General features: G+C 39.3%; 1 long non-coding RNA gene across 1 annotated transcript in view; it reads left to right on the top strand.

Annotated features, from left to right (window-relative positions):
* Positions 1-26,566, top strand: part of LOC131513709 (uncharacterized) — a 157,546-nt gene that overhangs the window by 50,123 nt on the left and 80,857 nt on the right. The window contains exons 9-10 of the long non-coding RNA XR_009262735.1: positions 1,844-1,882; positions 4,487-4,663. This is a non-coding gene — a long non-coding RNA (uncharacterized LOC131513709). The remainder of the gene's footprint in view (positions 1-1,843; positions 1,883-4,486; positions 4,664-26,566) is intronic.

The raw sequence follows: 26,566 nt of genomic DNA, 5'->3' as shown, positions 1-26,566 counted from the left end.
GGGGTGGGGAGAGAGGAAGAGAGAGAATCCCAGGCAGGCTCCACAGTCTTAGCGCAGAGCCTGACCAGGGGCTCGAACACACAAACCGTGAGAGCATGACGTGAGCCAAAGTCAGATGCTCAACCAACTGAGCCTCCCAGGGGCCCCCGGAGCCTCTTTTGTAAAGAGCACCCGTGGCATTCCTGAGAGTTCCACCTTCATAACGTAAGCACCTCCCACCTACTGATACTATCACCATTGGGGGTTACGATACCAGCATATCCGTTTTCGGGGAACACAAGCTCTCAGATCACAGCCGCCTCCGAAAAGGGATGCTTTGAGGCGGCGATGACGACAGCGTTTGCAGAATTTTCACCAATTCCTCTTTATGCTGACTTCTCATATCTTTGATAGCAAATAATGCAAATAGAAACCACACTTGAACACCTTTGAATGGCAGCGGTCTGAATAAGGTACAAGTATCTCAAGGTGAGGTTAGCTTTTGAATATTTGCTCTGGCTTTTACTCACTCTAATTCATATATAGTTGTTATAATGATTAGAGTACAGTATGTAAATTGTCTAGGACACAGAAGACTTACAATAAATGTTAGCTCTCATCTTCTATTTACCCGAAAAGCTAACCCTGATTTATTGGCTGACGCGTACTAAGGCAGACTTTCACCAGGTGACTGTTTTGAGAGTTATATAAAATTTTTTTTTTTTTACTAATTATTCCAATGTAAAATTTTAGATGTACCTTCGATCTTCTGTAGTAAAATCATCTTAATAATGGTAACATATACCACGGGAAATGTAACTGCCATGTAAGATGTTTGAAACCAAATTCTGTACTGGTATAGCAAGGCAGGAAGGGGATGGCAGCAGTACGCTCAGATGAAAAGACGTTAATGTGCTTGCTTGGCCAGAAGTATGGCCAGGTTGAGAGAACCAGAGAGATCCCAAGCCATAGGATAGGGCAGCCAGATGGGTGGAGCTGTGGCCTTTCGTGAAGAAACGCACCCACTGGCAGCCAGTGGGCAAGCAGGGTCAAATTTGGACACACATCCTGACCTCACTCTGCTCCTGCCTTTTCTACTGGAGTCTCCCATTGCCTGAACTCAGAAGCCAGAGCGAATCTGGGAAAGGGAACAAAGGTTATCCCACTCTGTGTGTGTGTGTGTGTGTGTGTGTGTGTGTGTGTGCGCGCGAGCGCACGCGCGTGTATGTAAAATCAAAGTCGAAAGAGGCTCATTCCAGGATCTCCACCCTGAGTACCCCCCTCCCCCATTCCCAACATAAGGTCAAGTGCTAAAACCTGATTATTTAGGTTTGCAAGACAAATAACTTAGGCAGTTAACTATATCTGGGCAGAAGGTCAGAGCAGTGATTCATCACGTAATTTTCAACTTGTTGTTTGCACTGATAGGATAGCAGGGAAATGACTTCACTGGCCTGAAATCCAGTCTCTGTTCTTTGGAGAGAAAGAAGGATGGTTCCAAACTGAGATCAGATGTGAGTGGGTTAAAATTTCCATCTGCTTCTTGAGAAAGCCGGACATAAATCCCCCAGCGAACAGGCCATCTATTATTTACCTCACTTCATCCAGTACTCATGGCACTAAAAGTATCACCACGGGGACCCCAGTTTGGCCTTTTAACTAATAACTTTTTGGGGGGAGGGATCTGTTTTGCTCTTCGAAAGGGATGGTATGTTCCACCAGATGAAAGCTTTCAGATGTTCATGAAATTGGATTCATCCCTGACCCACTTCCCTGTGCGTGGCGTTTCCACCTGAGGGTGAACTCGAGGGATAGCCAATTGGGAGATAATGTCCTAAGCATGCCTCTCACATTTGTTTTCCAGGGCAAGCGATGCAAGTGAGGATTTCAGTATAACAAAGAGGTAAGTAGCAGTTCATCTGTTCAAGTGAGTCAAGAGCAAATATGCAATCTGTAATTAGTGAGCGGACGACCTAGTCACTGCTTTTTATTTGAAGAGATCTGGGTTCCTACAGGAAACAATCTCTGAGTTTGGGAAGGACCAGAGATGATCATCTCCACCAAACCTAGCAAACATACCCAAGAAGCCCCCTCGTTCCTTTGGTCCAAAGTATGTGGGGCTGTGGAAGAGGCAAGCCATAAACGCTGCTACAAATTTTGACACCAAAGGATTTTTTTCTATCATATATTGACAGTGGTCAGTCCTATGCTGTTATTTATACTTACATTTCTCTGTAGACAGCCTTTCGATGAGACTGCCCTTTATTTCAGATGCTCCTTAGATCTCTGTGAAAACAGTGGTAAACCATAGACTTCCAAGAAATCCACTGAGCCTGGGAAATGTAGAGAAAAAGGCACTGAGCTGGGTGTTACTGTAAAACGTTTCTGAGAATGTTTTATCCATTGGAAAGTAAGTGGGCTGGTGCTTAAAAAGTATTTCACTTCCAAATTGCCTCAGTATGGACGTATGTCTCTATGTAACATGCCAGAGTATTCTGTTTTTGAAAAATGCATATTTATTTTTGAGACGGAGGGGAGGGGCGGAGGAGAGAGAGGAGGACAGAGGATCTGAAGCAGGTTCTGCGCTGACAGCAAAGTCTGACGCTGGTCTCAGACCCACGAACCCGTGAGATGCTCACTTGAGCCAGTATCAAGAATCAGACGCTTATGCTACTGAGCCACTCAGGTGGTCCCACCCCCGTTTTTGAATGTTTATTTTTGAGAGTAGTCTTTTTAAGGCATAGGCATTATGTTTGTTTTGCTTAAATCCCCGCAAGTGTTTCCTCATTTTGCTTAAAACCCGAGCCCCCTCAGTATGTGTTTGAAGGCCAAGTGTGGTCTGGCCCCCGCCTGCCTTTCCCACCTCATTTGCTCCCGCCTCTCCTTGAACTGGACCCTAGCCATGCTGAGCCCTTTGCTGTTCCTTGAGTGCATCAACCTTGTTCTTGCCTCGGGGTCTTTATACTTTTTGTCCCCTTTGCCTGGACAGCTCTTTTCTGAGCTTTTCGTTGGGCCCTTCGTCGGTCTTTACTCCTAACCCTGATTCGTGTTCTCTTCAGAGCACGCCCCATTGAGTGACAGTTTCCTATTTGGCTATGGGCGTGTGGTCTGTCTGTCTTCCCTCTAGAATGTAATCACCTTGAGGACAAAGACTTTTCCAATGAGAGCTTTGTCCTTAGCACATAAGGCAATAATAGTTGGCCACAAATAAGCTGTTTCTCCATAACCAGCTCTTGAGTGAATGAGTGTGGCATCTCTGAATTGAAGCCCTGCATCCTGAATCCTCTTCTGGTTTTATCCGTAGCCTCCAGATAAACATGACTTGGATTTGAACTTGAGTTTACCCCTTATAAAATACGGTAATGTCAATTCTTGATCTCCGAGAGTCACACTCTTCCCAAGTAGCTTGGGATTCTTCAGACAAGCTATGTCAAAATTGTATCTGTAGCCGTGGGAGAGCTGTTAGATGGGCTTGCTCAAAGGTTCTGGTGTTCGAGTGGCCATCTTGAACCAGTGTCGTTGAATGTAACTAAATGCCTCTTGAATTAACAAATGTGCCCTCTATGCTTAGCATGGTAAAGGTTCAGTGCACTGCTAAGCGAAAGGACATTTACTAGTCAATGGTCATTGTTGTTGTATTCGTATAATATTGCTTCCCGTGGGGGTTTGTTTTCATGGAGTAAATGTGTTGATCATACTGACACACGTATTGTCTATGAAACCACTACGTTTGCTAATTCCAGTGAATGATTTGACATTCCGTTTGCCTAGCTGTCTCTCATGTACCTGGGTAATGTGAATCAATCCCTAAGAGGTGAATCTTTGTTTTAGATGTGGGCTTCCTTTAAAAGCAAAACAAAACGAAACGAAACAAAACAAAACAAAACATGGTATTCCAGTGCTACCTTACGAGTAGAGAGCCAGTTGGCTTTTAAAAAGTGAACACTCCTGTCTACCACTCACATCAAGAACCTCCTCGTTCCACTCCAGAGGTCCTTACAGATTAATTTTGCCTGTTCTTTCACTTCATCTAAGTGGAATAACATAGCATTCACCCTTTTGCTCTGTATTTATCCATATTTTTGTCATGTAGCAATATTTGCTCTTTTCTCTTGGTATATAGTATTCCACTGTCCATTACCACAATTCTTTTTATCTATTTATGTACTGTTTGTATTCCCAGAGTTTGTTTTTAATGAAGCTTGCTATGGGTCTTTAAAAATACTCTGTTAGAGTCCATATATACGCCTTTGTGTTGGGTATACCCACAACGGGCATTAGTTGTATGTGTGTCCAGATTCATTAGTTGTATGTATGTTAGTTGTATGTCCAGATTTATTAGGTATGGGCCAAGAATTTATGGAAGTAATTGCATCAAGGTGTACTGTCTGTGAGTCTGATTTGCTCTCAGTTATTTTGATACATGATGTCGAGTAGCTTTTGATGCATTCATTGACCATTTGGAAACTAGAAATAAATTATATTTATTGACCTTTCTGCAAATTAGGAAAAATTCTCCATTTACCAAGATGCCCCAAAGCCGTCTTCTGGGAAAACTGTCACAAAAACCTTACATAGCTACAATGACTTGAAGGTTCATGACAATGTCTGGGGATGTCTGGTGCCCAACCTGATGTGTGCAGTGAACCGTAGTCCCTGATAGACACCACTGCAGACATTAAAGGTAAGTTAGAAACTCACCTCAGAAATTTACATTGGCCAAAGGAAAGAGGGACACTGATCTTGTAGAAGATTCTCTGGGACCGTAAGAAGTTAAAGTAGACCAGACACTCAAGAGAGGAAGAGACAGCTGTGCCCCTGAGTTCTGTTAGGAAAGTCTCCTATGAAAGGATAGACTTGACTTAGAGAGTGTGCACCATGGGTGAATTTCAAAGTACTTTATCACCTGTCTTTGTAGCCACCGACCTGTCACCTGGATACCAACCGTAACAGGCTTATAGCTTAACAGATGCATGTTAGTCCCGGGCAGCAGGGTGCTAGGGACCAACATGGACACAGAAGGTATTTGGAGAAAAATTTGCACGCAAAAAAGATGATATGATTTGCTTAGACCTGGCCCCTAGGTTCAGTGTTAAGAAATCTAAATTCTGCTATTAACCAGTATCGCTAATCCATTGTGATGTCATGCAAATCAATATATATCCCTATAAGCAAATTTGCTTAATCTTTGAATGTAAGAATACTATAGTCCTCATTAATCCTCATTTGTTTCAGACAATATAGGTTCAGATTTAAAAATCGATAAAACCTGTTACCAACAGAAGATATTGTTGTTGGATAATTAAATGGCTACTATTAAGTGTTTCAGGTTCTTTTTAGATTTACTGTAAGAAATGTGAATCTCAGAACATAGAAAAAGGCTTTCACTAGATGTACATTTAGGTAGATAAAACACCACTTAAAAGTTGTTCTAAATTCCAAACAGAAGCAGAGTCGTATTTATAAAACTTAACCTTACCAAAATTAAAAAAAAAAAACAAAAAACTCTGTTTGTGATAAGTCTCCTGACCTTTAGCTTTTTATCAATATAATTTGGTATGATAGGAGAAAGCTTGCAGCATATGAAGTATTTTCATTAGATATGCATTCAGATGCAAGAAAGCTCCATTTAAAAGTAATCTACATTCAGAATCCAAGCCATGGTAATATTTATAAAACCTATCAAAATTTTTTTAAAAAGCTAATTGTTTAGTGACAAGTCTCATGACCTTTAGATTGCCTATTGCATTCAATTTTATTTTTAGTCCTTTCAATTATCATCCCTATACTCAGATATCTTACAGTGAATTAATTCTTATGTGGGAGAATTTCATCTTCTTTGTGGGGGGTATGAGTCATTATTCCTTTTATCTTATGCACAGCATTTCTCCCATCATCATTTGGGTAATAATGAACTATTTAAGCATTTCTGAATATAGAGAGTAAGGCATGAGTTTGATGGTCATTTATTTGGAGTGAGGAAAATGATCTTATAATGTTGGTGATTATGCTAATTACTTCAACGGGGTGGATTCAGTGTGTGAATAGAGAAAAATGAAACACAAGAAACTGATAATGTCGCTAAAACACACAAACAGCATGTATAAATGATTTAACTTTATGCAGCCTTAGGAACAAGAAGTTAAGTAAAATTACATAGGGTACTTTAGATTAAAATTTGATCAACTTTTATGTCATCTGTCTTTGCCTTTATTATTTTCTCTGATTCTCTGAATTTTGATGTCAGTATTTTATATGCAATTGTGCTGGCTCTCTGCTTCAAAACTTAAAGCGTTGCCTTTAATAATTGCCTCTATGCAGCAGACAGTTCAGTCCTTTCGAGAAAACACGAGCCTCTCTAGGTCAGCTTGCTTTTATAATGGTTTTGGGAAATCCAAAGAGCGCATATAAATAAGTGTATTTGAGAGCTTTTGGCAAAACGGTGCAAGATGTGTAGGTAATCGCTAAGATGCCGTCAACTGAATTTCAATTTAGGCCGACTAACAAACTGGAAAGCGAACATAGCTAATTTAAACAAGGTTTGGTGGAGGGGAAACAAAGTCACTTACTGCTACTCTTCTTAAAGTGGATTGTACATGATATTTAATTACTGGTACCCATGCTCTGAATTAATTAAGCAACCACAGCCTTGCAAGATGTTACGGAATGTGGACGGAGACAGGGTAAAGGGGCTGGAGTTGATATCCTCTGGAAATGGCTAGGAAAATAAGAATGTGCCAAAACGTTTTAGTGAGAACAAGTCAACTGGCCTGGAAAGGTAAAAAGAGAACCGGGGAGCTGTTCCATGGGTAGGAACCAGTAATAGAGTACTGATTTCTTTTCCTCACTGTATGTCTCAGAATAGGTATGTGTACGGAGTTCCCTTAATATTTTCAGACAAACTTTTGTGTGCTTATTCTCTTTCCTCCTTAACCACAGGCATAGTTTACAATGCCATATTGTGTAGTCATGCAGAAAAAAGAAAATATATATTGGTGACCAGAAAAAAGAATATTTGTGAGTTACATTCTCCTATTAATGATACTTAAATATGTATTAAAACTAGCTTAGAATAATACTAGCTTAGAAACACTATTCCGATTCAGTTGGGAATTCGCCCACTAGTACCATTTTGGATTTTAAACAAATGTCCCAAAAATGGCATTCATTTATTCCATAGACGTCGACCGAATGCAAAGGGGCAGAAACCGCTGTGGTCTACCAATCTCCTTTCTTCCTCACTGAATAAACAAGTTTCTTAGTTTCACCTGGATACACAGCCCCCCAGATAAGCGCTATTTTTCCCAGCTCTCTTGGCAATGGCTTGGAGTGCCCATTGACTAGGTTCTGGTCGCAGTCCACAAGAGATGGGATGCCTCGGGAGAGAAGGACACCTACCATTTCTCCTTCCCACCGCGTGGGAGATTCTCCAATAAGAAACCAACATGGGGCGCCTGGGTGGCTCAGTCAGTTAAGCGTCCGACTTCAGGTCGGGTCATGATCTCATGGTCCGTGGGTTCGAGCCCCGCGTCGGGCTCTGGGCTGATGGCTCAGAGCCTGGAGCCTGCTTCCGATTCTGTGTCTCCCTCTCTTTCTGCCCCTCCCCCATTCACGCTCTCTTTCTGTCTCAAAAATAAACATTAAAAAAAAAAATTAAAAAAAAGAAAAAAACCCACCAGTATGTCAGAGAGAAATAAACTCCAATAAAAGATACATATAAAAGACTTTGCATCTTGAGGTCTCCCAATTATGCCCACTTTGCCTGTAAGTTGAATAATACAGCCTCCTTTGGCAGGCGTAACACTAACTGAATTGGGGGAGAGATTTTATTGGTTTCATGTTTTAGGGTAAACTATTAGCACACATCATTTCCTACTACGTACACATATACCCTCCTGGCAAATTATTTTCAAAACAACACTACTCAAAACCAACCATTCGAATATTATTGCGGTGTCAACGCACTCCAAGCTGGAAATTCTCAGACTGTGTGCCTTCCCTCCTTGCTTTTGGCGGAACCCTCTGCCCACACATACCCGTGCTTACACCTCGCTCAGGGGGAAAGCTATCACCAGAGATTTCATGCTAACTCCCAGGCATTATTCAAGCTCATATTTGATAATGGTAATGTCTAAAGATGTCCCTCTGTGAGACTAAATAAGGCCAGCAAAGTACAGGAAAGCTTAGATTTACCAAAATATTGATAGCATTTTTATGTACAGTGATAGGGATATTTTTCCTTCAAAGACATTTTCTAAAAATGATCATCTTAGCAAGATTCCACAAACCTAAATCACTTTTTTCCCTAATGCTCATATCAATTAGCTTCCCCTTTATCAATTAGCACTCTGCCCCCCAGTTGATAAAGGAGGTGATCTAACATATTTTTTTAGAGAAAATGATATATTTGTAATCAAAATATTGGCCTTACAAAAAAAAATAAGAACTCCACTAGTTTTTTTTTTTTAATTTTCCTAGATTTATTGAGATACGATGGACTTATAACATTATGTGGGTTTAAGGTGTACAACATAATGATTTGAACCTGAATACATTGCGATATATTAACCATAATAACCCATCAGTGCAACATAGTTAACAAGTTTTTTCTTTATAATGAGAACTTTGGAGATCTACTCTCATAGAAACTTGCATGTATGCAATACAGTATTGTAAACTAAAGTCATCATGTAGAGCGTTGTATCTTTAGAACCTGTCTTATAACGAGAAGGTATTGGGTATCTCCACCCAATACCCCTGCTCCTTGCCTCCGCTGGCAACCACCAATCTGGTCTCTGTTCTTCTGACTTTGGTTTTCCTAGATTCCACATTAAGTGAGAGCATACAGTATTTGCCTTTCTATTTAATTTAGCATGGTGCTTCAAAGTCTATCCATGTTGTTGTAAATGTCAGGATTTTGTTCATTTTGATGGCTGAATTGTATTCCAGTGTGTACATATACCACATTCTCTTTATGCATCTATCCATGGATGGATACTTAGATGGTTTCCAAGTCTTTGCTATTGTGACTAATGCCGTCAAGAACATGGAGGTGCAGATACCTCTGTGTGATAGTGATTTCGTTTCCTTCAGATATACATCCAGAAGTAGAGTTAATCAATCATATGGTAGTTCGCTTTTGATATTTTTAAGAACTTCCATACCGTTTTCCATAGTGGCTGCATCAGTTTCCATTTCCACCGAACAGGGCACAAGGATTCTTCTTTCCGGCATATCCTTGCCAGCACCTGTTTTCTCTTATCTTCTTGAGATAGCCTTTCTAACAGATGTGGGGTGACCTGTCCTTGTGCTCGGAAATGTATTCTCACGATAATCAGTGATAGTGAGCACCTTTCCTTGTACCTGTTGACCATTCGAATATCCTCTTTGGGAAAATCTGTGTTCAGGTCGTTTACCTATTTTTTATTTTAATGAAAAAAATTTTTTTTAACATTTATATATTTTTGAGAGAGAGAGAGACAGAGTGCAAGCAGGGGTGGGGCAGAGAGAGAGAGAGGGAGACACAGAATCCAAAGCAGGCTCCGACTCTGAGCTGTCAGCACAGAGCCCGACGCAGGGCCCGAACCCACAAACCGTGAGATCATGACCTGAGCCGAAGTCAGATGCTCAACAGACTGAGCCACCCAGGTGCCCCTGTTTTAATTTTAATTTTTTAATATAATTTATTGTTAAATTGGCTTCTATACAACACCCAGTGCTCATCCCACCAAGTGCCCTCCTCAATGCCCATCACCCGTTTTCCCCTCTCCCTCACAGCCCCCATCAACCCTCAGTTTGTTCCCTGTATTTGAGAGTCTCTTATGGTTTGCCTTCCTCTCTCTCTCTATTTTTTTCCCCTTCCCTTTCCCTGTGGTCTTCTGTTAAGTTTCTCAAGATCTACATATGAGTGAAAACATGGTATCCGTCTTTCTCTGCCTGGCTTATTTCACTTAGCATGATACCCTCCAGTTCCATCCACGTTGCTACAAATGGCCAGATTTAATTCCTTCTAATTGCCAAGTAGTATTCCATTGTATATATAAACCACATCTTCTTAATCCACTCGTCAGTTGATGGGCATTTATGCTCTTTCCATAATTTGGCTTTGTTGAACATGCTGCTAAAAACATTGGGGTATATGTGCCCCTATGCATCAGCACTCCTGTGTCTCTTGGGTAAATTCCTAGCAGTGCTATTGCTGGGTCATAGGGTAGTTCTATTTTTAATTTTTTGAGGAACCTCCACACTGTTTTCCAGGGTGGCTGCACCAGTTTGCATTCCTACCAACAGTTCATTTTAGCCACTCTGACCAGCATGAGGTGGTATCTCAGTGTGGCTTTGATTTGTATTTCCCTGATGAGAAATGACGTTGAGCATCATTTCACGGGTCTGTTGGCCATCTGGATGTCTTCTTTGGAAAAGTGTCTATTCACATGTCTTCTGCCCATTTCTTCACTGGATTAGTTATTTTATGGGTGTGGAGTTTGGTGAGTTCTTTACAGATTTTGGAAACTAACCCTTTATCCGATACGTCATTTGCAAATATCTTTTCCCATTCTGTCGGTTGCCTTTTAGTTTTGTTGATTGTTTCCTCTGCAGTGCAGAAGCTTTTTATCTTGATGAGGTCCCAATAGTTCAGTGGGATTATTCCCTCCAAAGGCAAGGGAATTAAAAGCTTTGCTTTTAATTCCCTTGCCTTTGGAGATGTGTCAAGTAAGAAATTGCTGTGGCTGAGACAGGAAACCATCAAAACCCTGGAGGAGAAAGCAGGCAACAACCTCTTTGCTTATTTTTTAATTGTGTTTTGTTTTCCTATTGAGTTGTATGAATTCCTTATATATGTTGATATTAACCCTTTATCAGTTGTGTGCTTTGCAAATATTTCTCTCCCATTCCTTAGGTAGCCTTTTTGTTTTGCTAATGGTTCCTTCCCCTGTGTAGAAGCTTTCTGGTTTGATGTAGAGTACCCATTGTTTTCAATGATGTTGTTTATACTTTAGGTGTTATTTCCAAAAAGTCATTGTCAAGAAGTTTTTCTCCTGTGTTTTCTTCTAAAGTTTTATGGTTTCAGGCCTTACATTTAAGTCCGTAATCTATTTTGAGTGAATCTTTGTGAGTGGTGTAAGATAGGACATGATTTCATTCTTTACATGTGAATATTCAATTTTCCCAGCCCCATTTATTGAAGAAACTATCTTTTCTCCATTGAGTATTATTGGCTCTCTTTTTAAACATTAGTTTACTGTATATGCATGGGTTAATTTCTGGACTGTAGATCTGTTCCACTGGTCCCTGTTTCTGTTTTTATGCCAATACAATTATTTTTTGTGATGACCAGAGTTTTGTATATAGTTTGAAGTTAGGAAGTGTGATGCCTTCAGCTTTGTTCTTCCTGCTCAGGATAGGTTTGGCTATTTGTGGTCTTTTGTGGTTCCACATGAATTTTAGGATTGTTTGTAAAAAAAAAAAAAGTACCATTCAATTCTTGATAGGGACTTCACTGAGTCTATAGATGGGTTTGTGTAATATGGACATTTGAACAATATTACTTCTTCCAACCCAATGAACACAGGATATCTTTCCATTTATTTGTGTCTTTGCCAATTTATTTCATCAATGTCTTACAGTTTTCAGTGTAGAAATCTTTTACCCCCTTGGTTGAATTTATTCCTAAGTATTTTATTGTTTTTGATAGAACTATAAATTGGACTTTTTAAAAAATGTCTTTTTCAGATAATTTGTTGTTAGTTTATAGATATGCTACTGTTCTAGTATGTTGATTTTGTATGCTACAATTTGACCAAATTTGTTCATTTGATTCTAATGTGTTTTTTTAAGTTTATTTATTTATTTTGAGACAGAGAGAGAACAAGCATGAGTGGAGGAGGGGCAGAATCTGAGGAAGAGAGAGAGAATCCCAAGCAGGATGCATGCTGTCAGCACAGACTTGACTTGGGGCTCAATCTCAAAAACGGGGAGATCATGACCTGAGCTGAAATCAAGAGTCAGCCTACTGAGCTACCCAAGCACCCCTAGATTCTAATAGTTTTTAAGTGAAGTCTTTAGAATTTTCTCTATATGAAAATCATGTCATTTGCAAATAGAGACGATTTTACTTCCTCTTTTCCAGTTTGGATGTCTTTTATTTCTTTTTCTTCACCGATGACTTTGACTATGACTTCCAGTACTATGTAGAATAGGAGTGGTGAGGGGGGCACTCTTGTCTTGTTCCTGATCTTAGAGAAAAGTTTGCAAACTTTTACCATCCAGTACGTTAGCTATGGGTGTCATATCGAGCTTTAGTTATGTTGAGGCAAATTTTTTCTATACCTCATTTTTTGAGTTTTTATTATGAATTTATGTCAAATTTCTCCATATGCTTTTTCTCCGTCTATTGAGATGACTGTATGATTTTTATAGTTCATTCTATAGTTGTGGTGTATCACATTTATTAATTTGCATATGTCCTTGCATCCCAGGAATGATTCTTACTTGATCAATGTAGATCATTTTTATGTGCTGCTGAATTTGGTTTGCTAGTATTTTGTTCAGAATGTGTATTTCCATATTTATCAGGGATATTGGGTGGTAGTTTTCCTTGCTTGTAATTTCCTTATCTGGCTTTGGTAAAATGACTTTGGTGGTGTTCCCTCCAATTTATTTATTTATTTTTTGACAAGTTTAAAAAGGACCGGCATGAATTATTTTTTAAATGTTTTGTAAAATTTCGCCAGTGAAGTTATCTGGTGCAGGGATTTTCTTTGTTGGGTGGGGGAGAGTTTAATTACTGATTCAATCTCATACTCATTACTGGTCTGTTCAGATTTTCTATTTCTTCCTGTTTCAGACTTGGTAGTTGTATATTTATAGGAATTTATTCATTTCTTCTAGGTTGTCCAATTTCCTGATGTGGAGTTGGTTATAGGAGTCTCTTGTCATCCTTTGTATATCTGTGGTATCAGTTGTAATGTTTCCTCTTTCACTTATAATTTTACTAATCTCTCTTTTTTATGGTCAGTCCTGCTACAGCGTTTTTCAATTTTGTCTTTTCTTTTCAAAGAAGCCACTCTTAGTTTTGTTAATCTTTTCTCTTGTTTTCCTATTTTTGATAGCATTTATTTCTGCTTTAATTATAATATTGTTTTCCTTCTAACTTTGGACTTAGTTTGTTTTTCTTTTTCTAGTATCTTTAGGTGCAATGTTAGGTCGATTAGTTGAGGTCATTCTGTATTCTTGTATGCTTGTAGAGCTATATATCTTCCTCTTTGCACTGATTTTGCTGCATCCCATACATTTTGATATATTGTATTTCCACTTTCATTCTCCCCAAGATGCTTTTTTATGTCCTTTATAATCTCTTCCTTGATCCATTGGTTTTTCAGGAATATAGTGCTTAATTTCCATGGATTAGTGAGTTTTCTAGTTTTCTTCCTATTATTGATATCTACTATAATACCATTATGGTAGAAAAGACTCCTGGAATGAGTTCAGTATTCTTAAATTTGCTAAGACTTGTTTTGGGGCTTAACATATGATCTGTCTTGGAAAAGGTTCCATGTGCACTAGAGAAGTATGTTGGATGGAATGTTCATTACATATATGATAGGTCCATCTGGTTTGTGTCCTTATTGATTCTTTTTTTGGATGACTTATTGATTTATCCACTGTTGAAAGTGGGGTATTAAAGTCTACTGGTTAGGTTTTCTAGTTGGGTGCTTCTGTGAATAGGAATTTAGTATGCCAGGATCTGAGTACTGGTTGCTTTAAGCCCTGTCCCTCCTCTTCACCACAATCTGACCTCCCACAGTCAAGCCCCACATTCCTCCTACAATTCCTGTGAAGTGAGACACAAATGGGCTTCCCAGGATGTGACACATATGCTCGGGGAGCTGGATGTCCACTTTGGGCTCTCTTCTTCCCACTGGGAAAAGCGTAGGCCTGGGGGGCCCTCTTGGTGTGGCACCATGTCACCCTGGGGGACAGGGGATGTGGTCAGAGTGTAGCTGTTCCCCTCTCCCCTCTAACGCACTCCTTCTCTGTCTCCGTGATCCAGGGCAGGGTTCAGCCTCGCCCCTCTGTTCTAGGACTTTCACCATGGTATCTTATCTATGAATGGTTGTTAGTTGGTCTTCTTATGAGGGGAACTAAAGTCAGGAATGATCTTTGTTGCTTTTTGATGCCACCAGAACTCCCTTAGTTTCTAAAGATGAAATGTAGGATTAGGGTTGGTGTGGAGAGAAATTCAAAGACAGTGATTCAAGAGAAAAGACAAAATGAAGAGAAAAAAATGGATTGTTTAAAGAATCTATGTAATAATCTCAGACATTTAGAGTTATAAAGGATGGTTTGTAGTGATACACTTCTTTCTTTATATTCCTGCAGTAAACAAGACAAGTTAGACAAGGGGGCCCAGAACTGATGCATTATAGTTACAGAATGGATATTTTCAATAATCTCTAAGAGACCAGGGAAAATTCTCTTCCGTGTTTCTATTTTAGTTTGTAAAAATTTGTCATTTTCCCTTAGACCTCCTCACACAAGAAAAAAAGATACGTAAAACTATAGCATGGATACTCTTTTTCTTACTCAGTACATTGGTCTCTAGAAACTAATTTTAGATTTTAGCACATGTACACATGCATGCATACATATGTATGCAGACTAGTTTTCCTAAAATTTGGTGTATACTGGTGGGGCGGTCACTTCTCTCTCTGCCTGACATGGAACATTGTTTTCTAGCATGTTTGACTATCTTTTGCTCCCATGAAACTATTTCCATTGATAAAGAAACACATATTTTACTCTGAGTTTGTTTCTTTTGTTTCTATTCTGGGTTTGTAAACCTTTCTATGTGTACCTGCTGCCTTTTTTTTTTTTTTTTTCTGTTTTTACTACTTTTAACAGTCCCTTGTTTCACAGAAATGAAACATGGGCACATGAGCGTGTGTGTGCGTGCACACACACACACACACAGAGGCAAAAGTATGTTGAGTTAACATGTAAGAGCTTGGGTCTCCAAGTCACCCAGCATTCAGGAGCCCTGCCTCTGCTAAGTGCTTCTCCAGCTGCCTTCTTATACCATGGTCAAATGACCACATGTTCTCAGTAGAAGAGGGAAACAAGGAAGTCTGCCACATGGTGTCAGACCCAAACATCTAAGAACATTGTTTAGTGGGGGTGGTGGGGAAGAAAACAAAACAAAACTGGGCCCTTTTGCTTCTGTTCTCATCTTGTTAAAATCCAATTACCACTTGCTCTTTTGGGAAACAAGTAATTGAGGGATGACTTTTTACAATCTCTAGGAGAGGAAGACCAACTCAATGAGAGAAAAGAATCAGTAGTAGAGCTAGGTCCTAACTCCACAGCATTCATGAAGTGAGAGATTAGCGAGACCCCATAGGAGCAAGGCCATGTTCAAATGGCCTTGGGCTGTGATAAGAGTCAACAATTATCACCTACACACCTACCAACTTCTCATAGCCACAAATGGTTTTTCTAACCCTGTCGCTCCTCAGTAGAGTGTTCATTAAATGGAAGAGTAAATGACTTGGATTCTAGAGCTGCCTTTCCAGATAACTGATGGTATGCTAATTGTCACATAATTTATCCTGTTACTCTGTTTGAACCAAGGGGGGTTGATGAGGTCATCTCAACTCTAAAGTTCACTGACATGGAATGTGGAATTTAATTGATATGGAAAGTAGGGTCTAGTTAAGTTATTTACCCCGTGTCTATATTACTCCTTACCAACAGAGATAGGACTTGGTGTTTAATGTCTTTGCATTGAATTCAGAGTTCATGTCGCTCCCTGTAGTTTTTCATTGTGTAAAACTTTAAACTCAAGATAGTTTTCCTCTCATTACTTGATACATTTTCCTTCTGTCAGTAACTGCTTAACTATTAAAAGTTCACTTTAATTTTTTTAATGTTTATTTTATTTTTGAGAGAGAGAGAGAGGGAGAGACAGCGTGTGAGTAGGAGAGGGGCAGAGAGAGAGGGAGACGCAGAATCCAAAGAAGGCTCCAGGCTCTGAGCTGTCAGCACAGAGCCTGACATGGAGCTGAAATTCATGAACTGTGAGATCATGACCTGAGCCAAAATCAGACACTTAACCGACCAAGCCACCCAAGCGCCCCTAGAAGTTCACTTGAAAACAATCTATCACGACCAAATTTTGATGGAAAATTTAATAGAAAATATCAAATCTATCCCAAAGCAATAACCTTCTGATTTTCCAATAGTTTGTTTTTTATTATTATTGTTGTTCCTCCTCTAGGTAGCTGACTCCCATTCAGTGATTTCCAAATAGGCTTTCACCCCAAAATCCTGAGACAACCTGGGAAGAATCATTAGTCTCCCAGAGACATTTCATGATCATTTGGGAATTTCTGAAATTATGGCAAATGTGACAGCATCGTAGAGATAGGCCTTAAGCAATTTTTGTAAATACTGTTTGTCATCATGGTAGGTATTTATAAAGCTAATTATAGGGGAGTGAGAAACAGAACTTGTTTTAATGTATTAGGAAAATATCATATCTATACATAGAGGCAAACAGTATGTAGGATGGCCTTGAAAATGGTTTATCAGTGTAGACCGGTATTGACTAATCAGGTGATTAGAGAAGCATCTGTTTCCAAAAGTTTACTAGCAGAGGAACGTGAAGAAAAAATGCACTGACGGTAAGTATTCTGCATTTCAAGTCCATTCCATAAAAATTAAGCACTTAAAAGTGTAGTTATGTTTCAGATTAAGGTGGACTAGGTCTCTGTATTGGAGCACTTAAAATATATCCCCCAAGTCTTTGAAAGTATTTGGATATATTTGGACCTGTTTTCCTTGTGGCAGAATGTGGGTCACAAAGAATAATGTTTCATTTTTCAGATAGAAATATACTGATGCCTAAATGTATTGCTTATAATGTATCAGTCTACAGGATATTATTTTTCTCATAACAGAAAATGGCAGAAGTGGGTAACTGTATTCTTCTGGCGTAAAACGGAACTGAGCAATCTTTTGCAATTACAATGCATAGGCTATCCTGGTCCTAGCGCAGGAAGCATAACAATTTGCATATTTTAATTTAGAGGTGAGAGACCCCTGTCAAAGTAACAGCTTGGACCAGGCCAGCAAGGAGAAATCGAGAAGAGAGAAATAATTGAAAAGGCAGTTCCCAACAAAATGAAATTTGTCTCGTTGTCACTTAAGGTTGTCTTCTTGTCTTTCTGAGGGAGCAAGGTCAGCCTGAGAATGAAGGGAGGGTAGAGCACAGTGGATCACTAAGGACCAAAGGATAATTTTTTTTAATAACAGTGGCAATTGCAATATATATTTATGAAGGGGAGACGAAAAGAATGCACACAGCTTTCCAGTTAAGAGTCGGCAGGTGTCCTTTGAGTCGAAATATCGCAGACGTGTACACGGCAGATCTAAAGTTTGTCCTCAAAGACAAGCAGGTTACAGAGCAGATGAAGTACTTAATGAAATAATTTACTGTGACATATTGATATTGAAGTCTGGAAGGCAGAAAAGGATTTGCAACAAAATTAAGGTATGTCTCTCTTGAAACAGTTCCCCATTTCTTTCTCCGAGGGCTGATAGGAGATTTTCATGAGAAGAGGAACCTGTTTTATTTCTCTCTCCAAGTTTATGCCAAAACATAGATGCCAGTGTGAGGTTCGACATTTGCCTCCACATGAGAATCTCATTGGAATAAGGTCCAGAGGGAAATCAAGTATGATATGTTCCTTGGTTATGTTTCAGAAAGGTTTTAATCTCTTCAGTGTCATGTGTTTTCAGTTAAAATGTACATTAGTGAAAAACTCAGGCACCAGCAGTGAAAGGAATTAGGCCTGGAGAATGTTAGTTTTAGATACAGCCAATGGAGGATGGCTAGGACTATTGTCAGGGCATAAAAACAGCAGCCAAATTTCAACTCTGAGTGGGGATAAACATTGTCACAAGTATCTGGGAATATTAAAAAAAAATGCTTTCTTTAGGAAACGAAGATACGTATTTCACATTCATGATATCGTTTCATCATTTACATAAAAAGGAAAGAAAAACACCCGCAGAAAAAGCCACATTCTGTGGTTGGCAAGCTGTGTTCTGTCCTAACACATTGGAGGGAAGCCATGCATCAAGATGGCTGACTTTGTCAGTGATTCTCAACGGGTGGGATGTTGGTTTTCAAAGTTTGGAGATGAGCAGGAGAGGGAGCATGAACTATTTGAAAACTGACCCCCTCCACTCCCTCATTGAGAATCAAAGGTAGAGCATCAATAGCTATTTGGAGGAATCAAAATATTGCCTTAGAGGACTAGCTCTCTAGCTGTGCAACCTTGGACAAATCCATTAGAAACTCCACATGTTAGTTTTCTCATCCTGAAACAACGCATCGCTTTACCTCACGGTTTTCGTGAAGCTGCACAGATGATTGTGCTATTTTAAACTGTTGAGCGTGGGGCAGATTTCAGTTTTCCTTATGAATTGACAGAGACGAACACACATCCTTGGCTTCTAGATACTTGCAGACCCATTCGCTCAGTCATTTTTCCGGAAGCTAAGTCTCAAACACCTATATTTCCTCTTTGGTCCCAATTACACGAACAATGTTATCACGGGCTTCTGGACACTTGCCTGCCCAGGGCATCATACAAAAAAGGGTGAACTTACAAGTACGTTTTCAATATGTGTGACAGCTGTTGCTCTAGAATGTTTCCAAATTTTTGCCCCCCTCGTCCCGCAGTGATTTTTCTTCTTTGAAACATACTAAGAAAATGTATTCGTCACAAACCATGTCTAATAATGAGGCCATGTAAAACTCTTATGGCGGCTGGTAAGGTGCTGCTAAGTGCCAATTTTGGAAAGAAAGTTTATAGAATTTACTTGGCAATGCTGAGCCTTTCCATTAAAAAAGAAAAGAAAAGAAAGACCACACAACACTCGCTATGAAAAGATATTACATTTTCTCCAGAGAAGTAACACTTCCTCCTTTGTTTGGAGGTTCTCCAAAGACCGTAAAGCATTTTTGCAGATTACTTTACCTAAAGTTTTTAAAAACTTGCAAAATAGCCATGAAGTAATAAAGTGGAAACTATTAGTATGCCAATCAGAGGCAGATATAGAAACAGTAGTCCTAAGAAAGGGTGACCTGTCTAACACCTCCCGCAAAAAGCTGATGGGTCCAGAAATAGAATCCAGGCAGCTGACTCGAAACATTGGGCAACACTTCCTCTCTTCAGAATTATTATTGTTAAAAGCCTTTGCACATAAACAACGTCCTGCTCCTTGAGGATGGATGAGATCATGCTAACAAGCTACCCATTCTTTCCATAAGAAATACTGCAGTCATGGCCATGAGCTAATTCATCGAATGTTCATAGGCCACAGAGAACACACACAAAAGCATGTATACACGCATACAAAAAAATCCCATTCTAGATTCAGTTTGTTTTCTTAAACCAAGCTTTAGTTGAAATTTTAATTTCAAGCTTTAGCCCACCATTTTTGCCTAAATTTCACACTCTGTCCGTTTCTGTTTCTACGTGTCCTACCCTCCCTAAATCGTATAATAAAGAACTAGACCGTGGTAGAATGGATTTCTAACAGATTTGATAATTTAGCTACTGTTACTTCCACAAAGGCCGTTCGTTAAACTAACGTGCACTAGGGACATGACTTAGAGTTTGGAAGGTTGGAAGTCATCAAATCTCTACCACGGAAGAGACATCTGATCATTTAAAGTTATCGCATCAGGGGGCGCCTGGGTGGCTCAGTTGGTTAAGTGTCCGAGTTCAGCTCAGGTCATGATCTCACGGTTCGTGGGTTCACACCCCGCATCAGCCTCTGTGCTGACAGCTCAGATCCAGGAGCCTGCTTCGGATGCTGTGTCGCCCCTCTCTCTGCCCCTCCCCCACTTGCTCTCTGTCTCTCTCTCTCTCAAAAATAAGTAAACATTAAAAAAAATTAAAGTCATCACATCAGAATTATACTTAGTCTTAAAGATGTTGAACAACAGTGAAGATTTTTAAGGAAAAACTGCTCACAAATAGCATCTCAGTACGATATAGGTAATTTGTACAATTTATATGCACTTTTTCCTATACAATACTTGTGAGATAAGGCAATGGAAAAGCTGATAGTAGTAAAGAGAAACCGGCCCTCCAAAGACCAGCTGAAGTTATAGTCAAAAGGCCCATCGTCCATTGTGTGCTTTAAAAAAGACCATCGGCTCACACTGGGTTTTCGGCACATCTACCAGCTCCCTCTTCCTTCAATATGGAAGAGGGCGTTCTGGCTCCATTGTTGGCAGTCAGCAGTTCCTGATTCCCCCTCTGCGGTCCCTCCATTGTAACGATCACGAAAACGGGAAACGTGAGGCAGTTTCAACAACACTGGAAACTAGAAGTGCTCATCGAAAATGTGTCAGACAAAAAAGTTGGAGACAACTAGGGAAAGCTTAGCCTGGAGGCAGGATCACAAAGCCGTGTGGGTGAATAAGGTGAGGGATTTCCACCTCCATCGCCTCACAGAGGCACAAGAGCACCCTTCTGTTTCGGGAAAGCTCCTTGATGGGGAATCCAAACACATTGTTCTAGCCTTTGGCCCCACTTCAGTCTTTAATGCATCTCTGCCCAATATTCCTAGGGAATGAAACACCACTGAGGCCAACATGGGGGTGGATAACCTTTTAGATCCAGATGTTGGAATATTTGTTTCACCATTTAGAGATAAAGAGAACTTGCCATGCAGCTCATTAAATAAGAGCATGGGCTTTGGATTAAAAAAAAATGCCTAATTATATATCCTGGTGCCACTCTTATCTAACTCTTTTATCTTAGAAAAGTTACTTAATCTCTGAAAGCCTCATTATTTTCATCTTTAGAGGGGATAATAATAATACATTCTTCATAGGATTTCTGGGTGAAAAAATCATTGAGATAATATATTCAAAACGTTTAAATGGTGTTTCACATATAGTTAAGTGCTCAATAAATACTATTATTAATATACTAAAAAACTAAAATGTAATCACAGAATTAAAATTATTAGAAACAATAAAGAGTTGTGTCAACATTACAGAAAATTGAGCTTTTAATAACGAATAAAATATTGTCTTAGAACCCAGAAGAAAAAAAAAAACAAGGAAATGGAAACAATGATAGAAAAGATGATAGATATTAAAGTCATATCTTCAACATATGCTTACCTGGCATCATAATACAAAAATAAAAGTAATAAATAAATTAGAATGGAAGCCAAACTTACTAAGCTGCATACTTCACTATGCAAAACAAATTATATACTAGATAAGTAAATGGAGAAAAACAGATATAAGTTTCTATTGTTTCGTTTTCTTTTTTCATATATTTGTAGTTTCACCTTTTTTTTTTTTTTAATGTTTTTATTTATTTTTGAGACAGAGAGAGACAGAGCATGAGCAGGGGAGGGGCAGAGAGAGAGAGAGAGACACAGAATCCAAGGCAGGCTCCAGGCTCTGAGCTGTCAGCACAGAGCCTGACGAGGGGCTCAAACTCGTGGACTGTGAGATCATGACCTGAGCCGAAGTCGGATGCTCAACCGACTGAGCCACCCAGGCACCCGTAGTTTCACCTTTTAAAGAAATCTTAATCCAGGCAGAGCATTAAAAAAAAACAAAAAAACAAAACAAAACAAAACAAAACAAAAAAACAAGCCACGACAAACCAAACTACAAAAGCCAGAATTGTTTCACAGTGTTTTTTTCAGTCACACAAAATTCTAGAAACCAATCAAGCAACATCGGGGCTCACAATCTCAGTTTTCAATTGCGGATAGAAGTCAGACGGTATTGTGAAAGCGTCTTGAAGTAGTTCAGGTAAGTGCCCCAGTGAATTGAAGAGTGCAGGTGCAGACGAAGGGCAGAAGTGGCCACTCAACTCCAGCTCCTTATTGCTATGTGACAATGCTACCCAGGGCGCCAACTGTGCTAGCCTTTTGAGAAAAGCCAGAATTAATGACTTTTTATGTGAAGTCTCCAGATTTTTGAAAGCCAGCAACAAATTCACCTTTTCTGTTAATACTCTACAAGCCAAGAAAAACACATCAGCAGGCAGTATGGTCTCTAAACTAACCCCAGGTCAGCAGTTCATACAGCACAGAGTGATAACCTCAGTGCAAAAGTTCCATTTCTAGCCAAGTTTTTGTTCATGTATAAGAGAAAAACAGATTTTCATATATTGATCATTCATTTTCATCTATTTCACGTAGACCAGCTCTTTTATCTTTTTACTTTTTAACTTATTTCTTTATAAAATGGATAGGCAACATACAAATATACTTGGTATTCTCTACATATTATATTAATTGTATAAATTTATACAACACAGTCCCTATCTTTTAGCTGGAGTTCAGACCACGTAGATTTGATGTGATTATTGACAATCTATTCTCCCGCCATCTGTTTTCTATTTGTCCCATTTTTCCTTTGTTCCTTTTTTTTCTTTTCCGCCTTCCTTTTAACGGAGTATTGTTTACGATTTCACATTGTTGTTTTTGTTGGAGCACTCATTGTAACTCATTAATGTGATATTTTAGTGCTTACTTAAGGGTCTTTAAGTATACATCTTTAACTTACCAGAGTCCACCTTTAAGTTATATTACACAAATTCATGTATACTATAAGAAACTTAAAATGATGTATTTCCATTTTCTCCTTCTGAGTTTTTGTGTTGTTGTAACTATATATTTTGTTTTGACATATGTTATAAACCATATTACACATTGTTATTAATTTTGCTTTAAATGGCAGATCCTTTTTAAAAGATATTTAAATAATTTTCGTACAAATCTTTATATGTACTTATGTAGCTGTGATTCCCAAAGCTCTTTATTGCCTTCTGGTCTTGTATATTTGAAAAATCTTTATTTAATATTTGTTTTTGAAAGATATTGTCAGTGGGTAAATAATTTTAGGTTGATAGTTTTTCTTTTCGTGTTTCTGGTTTGCATTCCATCCAATGAGAAATCCGCTGGGACACTTCGTTCTTTTATATGAAATGTACTTTGTTCTACATTTAGCCAAATGTAGAACATTTTCTTTATCACTTGAAGATTTTCTTTATCACTGATTTTAAACAATTTGATTCTGATGTGACTTGGCAGAGTCGTTTTCGTGTCACTTGCACCCGAGGTTTATTCAGTTTTCTGGATCTTGGAATATGTGGGTTTCAGAAAATTTGGGAAAATTGTGTCCTTTATTTCTTCAAATATTCTCTCTGTACCTGTGGCTTCCTGTCTTTGAGCAACTCCAGTCATGTGTGTATCTTTGCAGTACTCACTGATGCTGTAGACATTTTTTTTTAGCTTTTTATCTTCTACACTAAAAAAATGTATTTATTGATATGTTTTCAAATTCACTAATTTCTTCTGCAATGTCAAATCAGCCATGAATCCCCCCCAGCGAATTTTTCATCTCAGATATTGTAGTCTTCACTGGTATAAGTTCAATTTCGTTTTTAAAAAATCTGTCTTCAGTGCCCTTAATATGTTCAGTCTTTCCTCTAGCTCCTTGAACATATGGAAGACAGACATAATAGCTTTTGAAATGTTCTTACTTACAAATTGTATCATTTGTGTAATTCCGCTTCTCTTAAAATAGTATTTTTGTTCCACTCACTTTCTCTCCTTGTAGCACTCAGTTGAATACATCAAGAGCTGGTGAACTTTTTCTGTAAAAGACCAGGGCGTAACTACTTTAGGGTTTTCAAATTGTTTGGTGTGTTACAAATACACAGCTCTGCCACAGTCGCGAGGAAGCAGCCATAGACAATGCATAAGTGGATGGACATGGCCTGTTCTAGTGTTTCTCTTATGGGTAGATAACATCCTTTTTGACATTTGGTTATATTTGTCAGGTAGTAAGATTACTTTGTCAGTTCTCTTTTGTCTCGTAGTTGCTTGATCCACCCTTTTTTCTTTTCTTTTACAAATGATTGAATCTTTGCTTTTTTGCATGCATTCTTAGAGTCTATACCTTTTAACTCCTATGTTTAACTTACTTTTTTTTTTTAATGTTTATTTATTTTTGAGAGAGAGAGAGAGAGCACAAGCAGGGGAGGGGCAGGGAGAGAGGGAGACACAGAATCTGAAACAGGCTCCAGGCTCTGAGCTGTCAGCACAGAGCCTCACGCGGGGCTTGAACTCACAAATCGTGAGATCGTGACCTGAGCTGAAGTTGGACACTTAACCGACTGAGCCACCCAGGCGCCCCACTCACTTTTATAGATAAGTGTAACTGCTAGGTGAACAAGTGCTGTTATACTCGTATTTATTTTTCATGTAAACTTCACATGTTTTTCTTTTCTTCTGTTTATTTATGCTTTTCTTTTTGATAGATTGTAATTTGCTCTGCTGTTTAAAATTTATACATGACATCTTTTTTCATTATTGTGGCAGTTGTCCTTCTCCAATGACCCATGGTGACGATTATGTTCTTGTAGCAAATGTTAAAGTTGTATTATGTAGACACACACACGCACATTTATATGTATATATGTTTTAAGAATTTTATACATTTTTCTTCTGACAAAACAAGTAATGCATGTAACTATCTGAAAGGACATTTTTCTTCACAGGACAAATACCTTAATTCAGTCTCATTACTCACTTTTGCTACCTCATCAGATTGAATCATGTTGACTTTTAGTTCTGGATTATTGTATATATGCTTCTTCATTTGCTCTAGATTCACTCGCTCTCACGTTTTGCCAACAGTAACTGTTAACCACAGTATTTGCTCGTTCAACTGATTCTGTTTCTTCCATCCTGTTCTGGATGGGTCCATTTCTAATGTGATTACATCCTCCAGAATTGTTTTCAGTTGGGGCATTAGTTCCTTCCTTTGCTCTCTATTTAGCAGTATTCAGATTTTCTCCTTGTCTTTTGTACTCTTAAATTTAACTGTACTCTGTCTAGGTGTGAGTTTTTCATTAGCAATCCCATTTTGGCGGGGCGTCTGGGTAGCTCAGTCAGTTAAGCATCCAACTCTTGATTTGGGTTCAGGTCGAGATCTCACAGTTCATGAGATCGAGTCCTAAATTGGGCTCTGAGCTATCAGCACAGAGCCTGCTTGGGATTCTGTCCCCCTCTCTCTCTGCCCCCGTCCTTCTCTCTCAAAATAAGTAAATTAATTAAAAATAATCGATTTGCTACTCAGTTGTCCTTCTAAATCCAAGATCTTCCATCTGTCTTTAATTTTGAGAAAAGTTCCTAAATTTTTATATGTTTATAGTCCCGAGAACTTTGTTGTGGCTCATTTTTCTTCTTTTATATGGCTGATCTTGTCTAGTATCTCCATATTTATCATACTATTTTTAGTTCTTAATCTGTCCCTTCCAATATTTTTGCTGTAGATGGTATATGTTGCCTGATTTGTGCTTTCTCTTTTAGATTAATCGTAGGCTTTGACATCTAGTTACTTTTGGTGAGTTCGTGTTCTCCTGGTGCGTCGGCTACTCTGTTTCAGCGGGACATCTGAAAAGAAAAGATGATCCTGATTTTCTGGAAATGTGTTTGGGGCAAGGACGAAATGTCAGGCTCCAGCCTCTGTGAATTGTGGAGAATTTACAAATGCGGGAGGGGGGGGTGGGGGGGTAGGCCCTTGTGCAGAGTATCCAGGCACCACAGAACTTTGTGGATTCCAGACTGTTAGCTGTCTCACAGGACTTTCATCCTGCCAGTGATGCCTGCCCCATTTTTAATGGTCATGCAGCTCCGGGAGGAGGAGGCTGTCTCCCTGGGCTGATATTGACTGGGGAATGAATATAGAGGGGGAGGAGGGGGACAGGGAATGTCCAAGGGCAGCGGGTCAGTCTTCACCTGTTTTTGACATCTGATCACTCAGGCAGGGCCTCTTTGCTGCCTCAGTATTCTCTCAGGGACACCACGTTAGTGATCTGAGCCGCCGTAGCAGCTTTCTGGCGAACACGAAGGCGAAGTTGTCCGCAGACAACATAAGGGAAAGGCAAGTGCCAAATCTGAAAGGCTTTCCTCCACTTGGTCTTCCCAAGGTCCTCTTTGGAGTGCATCCATGGGACGATACGAATCCCCTGGGAGGATGCACCCCCTCATCCTTTCCACAGGCTGCAATTTCAGACCTCCTGCAGCCTTCTCATGGCTTCCTGTTAGTGATTTTGGTTAGCTTCTCGGAGACATTTTCCTGCAGCGGCAGTACGACAAAAGAAACTTTAAGCAAGCTTTAGGCTCTGAACTGTCAGCACAGAGCCCGACATGGGGCTCAAACTCACAAACAGTGAGATAATGACCTGAGCAGCTCAAGCCATTTTGCTGCCTTGACAAAAACCGGAACCCTCCAATCAGTTGCTCGGTTAATTTCACGAGTAATTTGCATTTGTTTGCTTGTGTTGTTGCTGTCGCTTAAAGAGTTTAAAACCCTTCTTCCAACTTGGGTCTGTTTGCATAGTTTTCTTGCTCAAGGGCCCTTATATATTCATCAATACGTGCACAATCCATTAGACGTTGAGGAGTTCTGTGCTGAAAAGTGGTGTCCATATCAATGAGAACTGAATCAGTTTAAATTCCTGTC

This window comes from Neofelis nebulosa, chromosome 6 (genome assembly GCF_028018385.1).
Source record: "Neofelis nebulosa isolate mNeoNeb1 chromosome 6, mNeoNeb1.pri, whole genome shotgun sequence".
NCBI classification, from domain to species: Eukaryota; Metazoa; Chordata; class Mammalia; order Carnivora; family Felidae; genus Neofelis; species Neofelis nebulosa.
The sequence above is the reverse complement of the archived record's forward strand: the minus strand, read 5'-3'. Positions and strand labels throughout refer to the sequence as shown.